The 11,719-nt window shown below is 39.6% G+C and overlaps 1 long non-coding RNA gene across 3 annotated transcripts in view; it reads left to right on the plus strand.

Annotated features, from left to right (window-relative positions):
* Positions 1-10,713, plus strand: part of LOC122676714 — a 99,831-nt gene extending 89,118 nt beyond the window's left edge. For all 3 annotated transcript variants that reach the window (XR_006335633.1, XR_006335635.1, XR_006335634.1), the window contains one exon: positions 9,830-10,713. This is a non-coding gene — a long non-coding RNA (uncharacterized LOC122676714). The remainder of the gene's footprint in view (positions 1-9,829) is intronic.
* Positions 10,714-11,719: the final 1,006 nt, after the last annotated feature.

Consider the following 11,719-nt stretch of genomic DNA (forward strand, 5'->3'; position numbering starts at 1 on the left):
TAGAGAGATTTATGGAACTCACCAGGTCTCATCCACCCATATCGGATCTTCTCTTCTCTATCATGGAGCCATTCAGTTTCCCTTCCAGACCACATGTTCAATGCCTTTTCAGAGAGTTTGCACCTCTAGTGTTTGTAAGCCTTTCCCATCTGCTTTTGGCTGTGTGGCAAATGAACAGTCTTTCTTTTTATGGACCATGACTTTTGGGTAGATACTTGTCCATATTTGTCGATCTTTTTCTTCTTTCACCACTACCCCTACTCATTTTACTTTTTAAAATAGCATATTAAAAACATTATAAAAGGAAAGTCAGCTCTGATGAGCAGCATTAATATTTTTGTTACCATTATGGTTGCCCCAAGAACCTCAGTAGGGGCTGGAGGGATAAGGCAATCTGTCCAATCATCACTCCATGGTTCCTTCCCCACACCTCTCCACCCTGTTGGGTCCAGTTCTGGAACTTTTATTTTCATACACTGGCCAGAGTTCCACTGGGGCAGAATAACTGAAGTGAGTGGATTCCTGTGACAACAAGAAAAACATAATATTCACTGAGAGAGTGAGAATGAGAGAAAAGCTAGAAAGAAAAGATAGTTGTAAGAGAGGATCTCAGGAAAACTGTCAGTCAGGAAAACCAAAGCCCTGGTAAGGATGACAGGGTGATTAAAAATTGCATGAAGCTTTTCAACATAGACACAGGGTAGAGGAGGAACAGGAAGAGGGAAGAGCATGGTCAAAGGACATCTCAGCTAAAGGAACAGGCAACTGGACGCAGGACTGAAGTGCTCTGGTCACTCTGTAATCACAGTTCTCTGCCTGGCTTGATATAGATAAGGGAAAAGTAGAAAGACAGAAAAGGATGTCATGTATATTAGTCAGGATTCTCCAGAGAAATAGAATCAAAAGACTGTATATAGAGAGATGTAGTTTAAGGAATTGGCTCACATTATTATAAAGACTGGCTAGTCTAAACTTGAGGGTAAATGATCCAGGCTGGAGAACCAGAGAAGATCTGTTGCTGTGGTTCGAATTCAAAGGCTATCAGCGGGAGAGACACAGGGAGGAGCCAATGCTACATTACCCTGTAGGGCAAGGAGCTTGGCTCAGATCAGTAACTGCACAGTTCAGAGAGACAACCCTGCTCTCCTACTCATCTGGAAGAAAATATTCTCAGATCCTTAGAATCCTCCTTTAAATTACAATCTGCACGTTTTTGGAGTAGACTTAGTTATGATTCACACAATGGCATGGCTGTACACGTGTGTGTGTGTATGTGTGTGTGTGTGGGTGTGTGTGTGTGTGTATGTGCATGCATGTGTGTATGTTTCCTTTCAGAGGCTAGGGTTTTAGTAAAGTCAGTTTCCTCTAATCTCTGGAAGACTAACTGCTACAGGTTGAACTTTCTGGCCAAGCTGGGGAAATTTAAAGTGAGTGAGATCTGAGATACACTTTTGTCCTATTTGAATTAGTAATTTAGGCAACTAGGAGGCTGCTTTGTTTATATGGGGATAATGATGGTAATAGAAAATAGGAGAGAGAAAATATCATACAATAAAAGATAACATTACAATATTATCCATGGGCCCAGATAAACTAGATAAATCACTCCACCCTTTCCCATGAAACAAACCACATTTCTTGCCAGATTACAGAAGAAGTAATAGCTTTTGCTTTCATTTCCTATGGGAAAAAATAATTCATCCCTTTCCCATCAAGCTCTATGTTGTAAAAAAGAAACTTAATATGTTGCAATTTATTAATGCAGTGGCAAGAGAGCTCTAGAGAACATAAAAGGAGCATGTTCTCTGGTCTGAAGCCAGAGAGAGGTATGAGGATGGGGGCACTGTTCCAGACATTCAAATTAAGGAGGGTGGGGTAAGAAGCTGAGAAAAAGTATGATGACTTGGAGAACTCTTATTCCGTTTCCTTAGCAATAAGGATTAGAAACAGAGAATATTTAATTATTGTTTTCTTACCACTGAAGGTTATGACAATAAAATAAAATTACTGCATGTCAGGTGCTTAGCATAGGAATTAACATCTTAAAAATACTTAGTTAACTACCCTAGGGAGTAGGAGAGGAAAAAGTCAAGGCAAAGGCCCAGGTTTCTGGAATAGGTCATTGACTGAGAGTAGGAACCTAACAATAGTTTGGAGATTGAAGACAATGAATGGGGCATTGGCCATGTTGTACATGACCCCTAGTGGAGATGACTAGTAGAGAGTTGGATGCAGGGTCTGATGTTAAGCAGAGGGTGTGGGGTGGAGTTACAGACTTGGACAGTAGCAGCATGTGAATAATATTTGGAGCCCACAGAGTAGCTATCCTAGAGAGATAATGAAAATGCATTAAAGGGAGTCTGTGACAAAAACACTTGTATTTTGATATTGTAGAAAGCATTGAGATAGAGGAAGAGCAGCCAATAAAGGATCCTGAGGGAGATGGCAGAGGGGAATGAGGAGGCCTAGGGTGTATGACATCAAGGAAACCAAAGGAAAAGAGACTTTAGGAAAGAGGAGTCAACAGTGTCAAATGTTGGAGCAGCTGTTGGTCACCTCGTGATGCCCAAAGGAGTCAGGGTGAAGGGATGCCGAGGAGTGAGTCCCTTGGAGCAACTGTAGAAGTGGCTGTGATGTGGGAGAGGGAGAAATAGGACAACAGTTGGAGGTGCAAATTTAAGGGAGTGTTCAGAAGTGGACTGAGAATGTTTAAGGACTACTGGAAAGGAGTTAGAAGCATCAGTGAAATGTGCCATAGAAAAAGGAAGTACTCTAGACAGTAAAGTTCCTAGAAAGGGGCAAGAAGGAGGGGCTTAAAGCATTGGTGAAAGTATCAACTTTAGATTCTAGGAGCTCAGTGTCCTTTGTGGGGGCAGAAGACAAAGCTGGAACAGGTGTAAATAAATGCGGGTCAGTTAAAATTTAAGTGGTAGGAATTTGAAAGCATCACTTTTTCTTTTTCCCAAAGAAAGTATTTTATTGTGTTTAAAATTTTTGAGGAAAGTTATTTACTAGAGTATAAAATGTGATAACCGAAACTTCTGAGTTGAAGTTTTGAGAAGTAGCACCTCATCTGGTCCTTCTATCGCTCACCAGAGAGAACAAGCATATCTCTTTCACATCCTAAGCCAACAAAACAAAGTGTCATCCTTTGTTGTTTCAAACACATGGTTGCAGAAGGCATCACTTTTTAAAAATGCATTTGTTCATTTTTTTTCTGCACTGTCTTTATTGCTCCAAACGGGCTTTCTCTAGTTGGGGCCAGCAGGGGCTACTCTCTAATTGCTGTGAGGGGGCTTCTCATTGTGGTAGTGTCTCTTATTGCAAAGCTTGGCCTCTAGGGCACATAGGCTTCAGTAGCTGCAGCTTGTGGGCTTTAGAGCATGGGCTCAGTAGTCATGGCACATAGGATTAGTTACCCCAAGGTATATGGGATCTTCCCTGACCAGAGGTTGAACCCATGTCCCCTGCATTGGTAGGTGGATTCTTAACCACTGGACAACCTCAGAAGTCCAAGGCATCACTTTCTGACCTCTATTTGTGTTTCCTGATTAAACAGGAGGCTCTTTCATTACCCAAGAGTGGCAAGGTAGAATGGAGGATTGCAAGGATATGAAAAAAAGTTAGTAGTATGATGGAAAAAAAAAAAAAGGTGGGCTGTGGAATTCAGTTACCTGGATTTGAATCCTGGTTCTGATACTTCCCAGCTGTGTGGACTTGATCATATGATTTAGTGTTTCCATGTCTCCTTTTACTAATCTGTGAAGTGAGGATAATGATAGCTATCTCACAGTGTGTTTTTGAGGATTCAATGAATTCAAAGCATGTAGACTAATTAGGACAATACATGGCACATGGCAAGCACTCAATAAATGTTAGCTGTTACTAATTCATATTATCTTTAAATAGCTACTAAGCACATAGCTGATTGCTGAGTGGTGTTAAAGATTGGTTGAGGCTAGGAGCATCCCAGGGAGAGAGGAGCCCAGTGGGCTGCCATCTATGAGGTCGCACAGAGTCAGACACGACTGAACTGACTTAGCGGTAGCAGCAGCAGCAGATAGTGTTAATTAATTCATAATGACTTTGTCAAGGAAGGTTGATGATTCTTCCAGGCAACTTGAGTGTGGTACAGAGGTGGAGGTGAGTTGGATCAATCTAGGATTGCCAAGAAGGAGAGAACACATTTTTATTCCAATTTATTTACTCATTTCCCCCTTGATCCACCACTATGTCCTATGATAAATTTGTGCAGAATGTTTTAGCATAGAACCTAGCTGATAGTTAGACAAATACAATTCTTCCTCATGACTTTCCGTCTGAATTATCTTGAGAAAGCTTTAACTCAAATTGTCAATATATTTCACCATCAATATCAATATTATAATCTTACAATGCCAGTTGTTTTGGACTGAACTGTCTTCCCAAAATTCATATGTTGAAGCCACCCCAGTGTGATTATATTTGGAGACACAGCCTTTAAGAGGTAATTTAAGGTTAAATGAGGTGATAAAGCTGGGACTCTAATCCAGTATGATTGGCATCCTTATAAGATTAAGCAGGGATACTAATGATGTATGCATGTTCAGGAGTAGGACCATGTGAGGACACAGAAAGAAGGTGGCCTTCTGAAAACTAAGAATAGAGGTCTCAGGAAAAACCAAACCTGCCAACACTTTGATCTTGGACTTTCAGCTTCCAATACTGTGACAAAATTCCTATTGTTTAAATGACATTCTGTGGTATCTTGTTATGGTAGCCTTAGCAGACTAATACACCAGTGTTACAGCATGTCTCTATATAGTGGTAGGTATAAACTGAAAAACAAGAGCCTACTCCCTAAGGAATATCCTCCTTATTTGTAGATGGAAAAGTTCTTGTTGGCATTCTGTGCCTTGGCAGGTATGAGAGAATATGCCTAGTTTCAGGTCATTTCTGCATTGCTTCAGTATCCCCATATTCATTAATTTCATTGACCCAGGTGGCTACCTCAAGTGAGTGAACCAAGATATATACTTGTCAGTTTCAGTCACCCTTACTGGAAAGGGATTCTTTTGATGTGCATCCAAATTTGTTCCTTGTATTCCCATAGTCATTTCTGTGGGGCCACATTCCATATAGATATCGTATTAGAACAGTTTTCCATTATACTTCTACTTGATTAATGGCTAGACCACTAGCCACTTCCCTTGAATCAATAAAAAGTCAGACTTGAACCATTTTATTTTTATTTCCTTCAATCATACTGTTGTCTTTACAAACAAGATGTCATCTATTCATCATGGAACTGCCATTCATAAAGCCAGCAGATTTTTGTTGGTCAATAGTTGCTCATAAGTCACTTGTCAAGTGGCCCAAGTGGCCATAGGATTTAGCAATTCCCAGGTGTTTCCAAAGTTAGGCCATGGGGGAAAGACTACACCTACTTATGAATTCTCCATCCTCTCTCCTAGTAGCATATTCATCTATAAATCATTTCCATTTTATTTTGGAACTTTTTTGGCATTGTCCTCTCCATTAGAACATTTCTCTGATATTGCTCAAGACATTTTGAGTATTTCAGTATAATTTTACAATTTTTAGTCATAAGAGCAATTTTAACCAGCATCCAATAGCAAGCTTGTTGTCTTGCAAATAGTTGCCTCTCAAATTTCTGGTCCAAAATCCTACCAGCCAGTAGTCACTTCTATGTATTATTCACTGACTTTTTCCTTAAGCCCCTAGTCTTTCCTCAATATAGGGCTACTGTACAGAAAATCTGTCTGTGTTATCACTACAGTGTCAGCTACAAATTGGCACTTGCCATCTACCTCTACAAGAATTAAATCATGTGCTGCCATAGCTGAGGATTTTCAACATCTACTGAAGGTATTTCAGAGTGGAGAGCAGAAATGAGGCACTCTGTGCTCTGGGAAAAACTGGCAGAACAAATCTTCAGATAGTTAGGTATTTTCAGGAGCTGATTTTATGAGCCCAATTCTTGTATTTCCTCATATCTAGTAAAGCACCAAATTCCTTCATGGTGATGTTTGCTGCTAATGATAGCAGAAACCTTTTGCAAAAAATATGTGCTTGAGTTGATAAATGAAAAAAAAAAAAGTAAAAACAACAGAACTGCAGAATTAGAAATGAACAGGCAGGAATCAGTTTGGTTAAAAAATAAATAAATAAAAAATAAAGTCTTATATACTAAAAAAAAAAAAAAAAAAATGTGCTTGATTGCATGTACTCCCCCTTCACCGAAATCACATATATACTGACTTCTCCCTTCCCTACCCATCCCCCCACCCCCATCTTTGGAGCAGTTTCTCAGACCTATGTGAGATACTATCTCCCTGGCTATAGTCCTCATTTGGCCCCAAATAAAACCTAACTCACAACTTACACATTGTGCATTTTTTTAAGGTGTCACCAGCTAGATACCAGTTGAGTATTAAAGTGCTAATCTCTTTTAGCCCACCAGATGGTCTATGCCATTTCACATGAATGATTTGTGGACCCAGGCAATCTTATTGTTTCTCACTTAGCATGTTCTCTCAATATTGACTGAATGGTATATGTACATATCTCTTCTATTTTACAGTATTCATAGGGGAATCATTTCCAACTCAGACACGATATGCATTCCCATAATATATCCAAGCAAAGGAGTCAAAGCATTTTTTTTATTGGATCTATTCAAGCATTCTAACTTTCATCCAAACTGTCACCATAATCTCATTACCTGTTACATTACTATATTCCCCAATTGAACTGAAGCCCCTACTAGGATTTTGTCAGTCAGTTTTGGAATGACAGTTCATGGGAATCCCAGTCAGAGTTTCAGAAATAGTATTTCTTTACTCCCTGACCATGTTACAAACACATGTACATATGCCTTTGGTCTCCTTTGGTCAGTTCTTCTCTTGAATAGACAGTGGGATCATTGACCCAGGTGCTCTGAGATCAGATTTCTCATTCTCAACTTTGCTCTCTAGATTTTTTGATTTCTCCAAACTAGAGTGAATAAAGCAGATTTTTGGAGGCCCTTAACTGTTGTGGGACCAGCAGGGGTTCCCATGGGTCCATCTAACTTCCAAGAGAGCTGCGTTGACATTTTTTACACTATTAAAATCTACTTTACTCATCTCACTTCTTAAAAACAATTTAAAGATTTCCACCCTCCTAGAATGACTCTCTTGACTCTTCTCATTCACTTTCTCATTCTCTTGTAAATTACTCTAATTCTGTTCATTATCTGTTGTTTCAGCATAACTTCTCTTTTGGATCGCAATCCAAAAGAGGATAGCAGTTGTGGCTTGAAGTTTTTGGAATTCAACGTTGGCCCAGCACCAGGATCCACCCTAGCATTCTCTATAATTTTTATTTTAGCTATTAGCACAGATAACAATTACCGATGGAGTATCTAGCTTTTTTCTTGCTACTTTGAATTTTCTGATGCATTCAATAAACCAGCTCTTCAGGAGTCGGATCCATCATTTCTAAATTTAATTGACAACTTCGACCTCTAATAACTGGATTGCAGCACAGCTGTAATTCCATACTACTGGTGACATTGAGGTCATATAGGAATCAAAGATTTCTCATCCTTGGCCTCTCATTCTTAGTTTTCTCAAACCAAATGTTTCAGTGAGCAAAGACTGTTGCATGGAGTCCCTCTTCTGGCACCAACTGTGAGAACCAGGCTCACTGCAAAGTGAGGAGGTGCTATTCACACAAGAACCTCACAATCTGACACTAACTGCAAGTCCAGCCACCCTCAAGTGTTGATAGCCTTGTTAGAACGACTCAGGAACTCCTTTATTCCCTTTTAAAAAAGCATTTTTTATTTTTAGTTCTGTGGTGGTCACAGAACTCCTTTGTTACATCGACTGTGAAAATTTCATATTTTATGGCAAGACAAAAAATTTAAACATAAAAAATGTTCTCTACCCTTTGGCTTTCTCTCCTCTTCTGTGCATTGTGTATCTGCATTGTCCCTTGACCAAACCTTCCCATGGGCAGAAATACCTTTTCAATCATAAAGAACAACATTCTCTTAGTGCCAACAAGAAAACTCCTTAAAAGAAACATTGCTTCTTGATCTTATAAATGGTCACAATGACCCATCACTTTGTACTTAAAGATCTGGATTTTGCAAACTATTGAGATCATTTAATGCACAGCCCTCTGTCTCAGAAACCTGTGTAACTGTGTTTTGATGTCTAATGGGCAGTACAGTTCTTGGAGCTTTATGAGAAGCTGTTCCCAGGTTATAACTCTCAATTTGGCTTGAATAAAATTTTATACACAGGAATCGGTATTCCATATCCTGTGATAAACCATAATGGAAAGAATATGAAAGAGAATATATACATTTCTGTACAGGAGAAATTGGCATAACATTGTGAATCAACTATACTTCTATGAAATAAAAAAAATTCTATTTCTTTCTTAGATTGATTTTTTTTTTTCATCAGCAGGACTCACAGACTCACTGAAGTCTTTTATATTCAAGTGTTGTGTTAGTTGCTCAGTTGTGTCCGGCTCTTTGCAACCCCATAGACAATAGCCCACCAGCCTCCTCTGTCCATGGAATTCTCTAGGGAAGAATATTGAAGTGAGTAGCCATTCCCTTCTCCAGGGGATCTTCTCAACCCAGGGATTGGACTCAGGTCTCCTGCATTGCAGGCAGATTCTTTACCACCTGAGCCACCAGGGAAGCCCCAAGATTATAGTTTATTACAAGAAGAAATACAGATTAAAATTAAGGAAAAATACAGAGGGCAAAGTTCAGAAAGATGTAACATCTCACCATGGAATCAGGATAGCATTACTGTTTCCAGCATCAGTGTGCAACAATACACACAGCATGTCAACCAGGAAAGCGTGTTTGTGCAGATTCTCAACATCAGAAAGAAATGAGAGTTTAGGCCTATACATGCAAGGGCCTTCTTTTAATGGATTCCAGGAAGTATGTCAGACCTCTCAAAAGTCCTGTGGACATCTAATTCTCCATTTTTTCCCTTTTAAACATTTTGGTGAGCTTATTGTTTGCATCAACTATTACCCACCACTGCACATTGCCACAAAGTTAGAAAGCTTGCCTGTAGTTGTTTATGATGCCTAAAGCTCAGCCTTTCTGTACACGGGTGCCGAACCAAATCTCAGAGAGAGTTTTGGGTGAAGTAGAAGAGGATAGCTTTATTTCTTTGCCAAGAAAAGGGGTATATAGCATACTCCTGCCTCTAAAAACCATGTGCCCCAACTTGGAGAGGACAGTGAGAAATTTTATAGTAATGGTTCAAAGAGCATGTGCTCAGCTCTCGGACTTTCTTCAGATGAATTGGTGGTGAGGTAAGTAGGAGTCTCCATTATCAACCTTCAGGTTCCAACTGGGATCTACATGCTTGTAGGTGGGATCTACATGCTTGTAGGCAGCATAACATCATGAATCATTAAATTCTCCCATCCAGAGGGGGTTTCAGTATCTGCAAAATGGCTGAAAAATATTATGTAAAATAGATAGTGGGAATTTGCTGTATAACACAGGGAGCTCAGTTGGGTGCTCTGTGACTACCTAGAGGAATAGGATGGGGTAGAAGTGGGAGGGAGGTTTGGGAGGGTGGGGACATATGTATCCTTATGACTGATTCACATTGTTGTATGGCAAAAACCAATACAATAATGTAAAGCAATTATCCCACAACTAAAAATAAATTTGTGAAATGTCAAACAATATTTTTGTGTTTGTCTGTAGATGGGGAACTAGGACCTTGTCCCAAGGCTACACTATTGTTTCTCTTACTGTTTTGTTTCTTCCTTTTCTTTCTCTAATTAACAACTGCAGGAATCTCAGGGAAGGTCATGGAAGCTGAATGAAGGCCGTTTCTTGTAATCAAAGAAAAGGAGACACAGAAGGACTTTGTGCCCAGAAGCTGCATGGGGCCCTGCTCGGTATCACTTTCAACAAATACCCACCTCCAAGTAAAAGGAGAGCACTGAATTAGGTAAAATATGGACATCATCGGAAATGGGGTCTTCCAGGAAGCCACCAAAGAGGCGAATAATGACAGTTCTTTGCATAAGAACCTTTAAAAAGAGCCCCAACCCTGTTCTGCTCTTTCAAGTGGCTGCTAGACTGCTAGTTTCACCATGAATTCAGGTTGTTATTTTTCAAAACTACAATGGAGGTACAGAGTAAAGGGTGGGACTTAGGCAAGTTAAAACACCGCAAAGCTCTCTGTTCTTACTGAGACTAAGCTGTTTTTCTTGAATATATTTCCCCTTGGGTTGCTGCAAGCTGTTGGTTAATTTTCAGAGTTCTGAAAAAGTCCTCTAATGTTAACAGGTTTTCCTTAGTTAAAACCAAGATTTTTTTCCAAGTTAGATTTTTTCCAATTAAACTTACAAAATGTATTGCTAGTTTTTCTTCCCTAGTGATATTTCCATAGATTCATAAACCACTTTTGTCTTTTCGAAATTCGTCCTCATGGTAAACTGAAAGGAAGCTATTAACTGTCTTCCCTATCTCCACCCCTAGGACTGCAATTTGTGTTTTTAATACAATAATTTGGCTGTATCAAGAGGCTACATTTCTTATCAGCTATAATTATATCTCTTTCATGAGATGCTTTGTTTTTTTCTTATCTGATTGTAACCCCAGAGGTTCCTTACCCATACGTACTAAAAAATATAAATACCAACAAATAAAAATAACAGGTTTTCTCAGTGCTTTTATGGAAAAGAGAATTTTTAAGGCTTTTACCCCACCATTTTCTATACTTTACACTTTAACATGTGTGTTGAATTATATTCTTTTCTCTTCTTAAAGCTAAAGTTGTTCAGTGTTTATATATTCTCCCTTTAATGACCCACTGAAACCACCCATTATCCTGTTATTATTTTATGAAATTTTGTTCTTTTTAATTAAAAATATTTTTAACAGTAAATAGGTCTAGAGGATGAGGGAAAGAGAAACAGATATTCAGAGATCAGCCTCCTGTGAGCCTGCTCCTATAGCTGCTTGTTCCTCCCTATAACCTAGCCCAGTGCGGTTATCTTGGGCGCAGTGGTCATGAAAAAGACAGTAGCTCAGAGCATCTACTCCAAGTCTTCCCCTTATCCTATCCCTTATCCTTCGGGGTTGCAGTATCCTCCCCACATCAGGAAACAGCCATCCTCTTTCTCCTCAAGCTTCTCACAGTTCTGACTTGAGTTTCTCAGAATTAACACTCTCCTTCCCCTCCTGGGTATGTCCATGTTTAAGCTGGTGCTGACAGCTTGTGAACACCTTGCCAGGGCTTCCAGGGAACACCAGTGGTAAAGAACCCGCCTGCCAATGCAGGAGACGAAAGATATGCAAGTTCAATCCCTGGGTTGGGAAGATCCCCCTGGAGAAGGGCATGGCAACCCCTCCAGTGTTCTTGCCTGGAGAATCCCATGGACAGAGGAGCCTGGTGGGCTACAGTCCATGGGGTTGCAAAGAGTTGGACATGACTGAAGTGACTTAGCAGCATGCACGCATAAGGTAGACAAGTTATTTAATCCTCGGACATCCAGGATGCTTATTAATAAACTATGTGTAACTCTTAGGTAATATGGTTATTCTGAGGGTTCAATTCAATGTATTGTGGATTAATTGAAATGATGCATGTAAAGCCACATAATATTAGTAAATATTGCCAAACCTGGAGGCTATAGGGTCATAATACTGATTCCCAGCAAAAGTTAAATGCCA

The sequence above is a fragment of the Cervus elaphus genome, chromosome 20 (genome assembly GCF_910594005.1).
Source record: "Cervus elaphus chromosome 20, mCerEla1.1, whole genome shotgun sequence".
Classification (NCBI taxonomy): domain Eukaryota; kingdom Metazoa; phylum Chordata; class Mammalia; order Artiodactyla; family Cervidae; genus Cervus; species Cervus elaphus.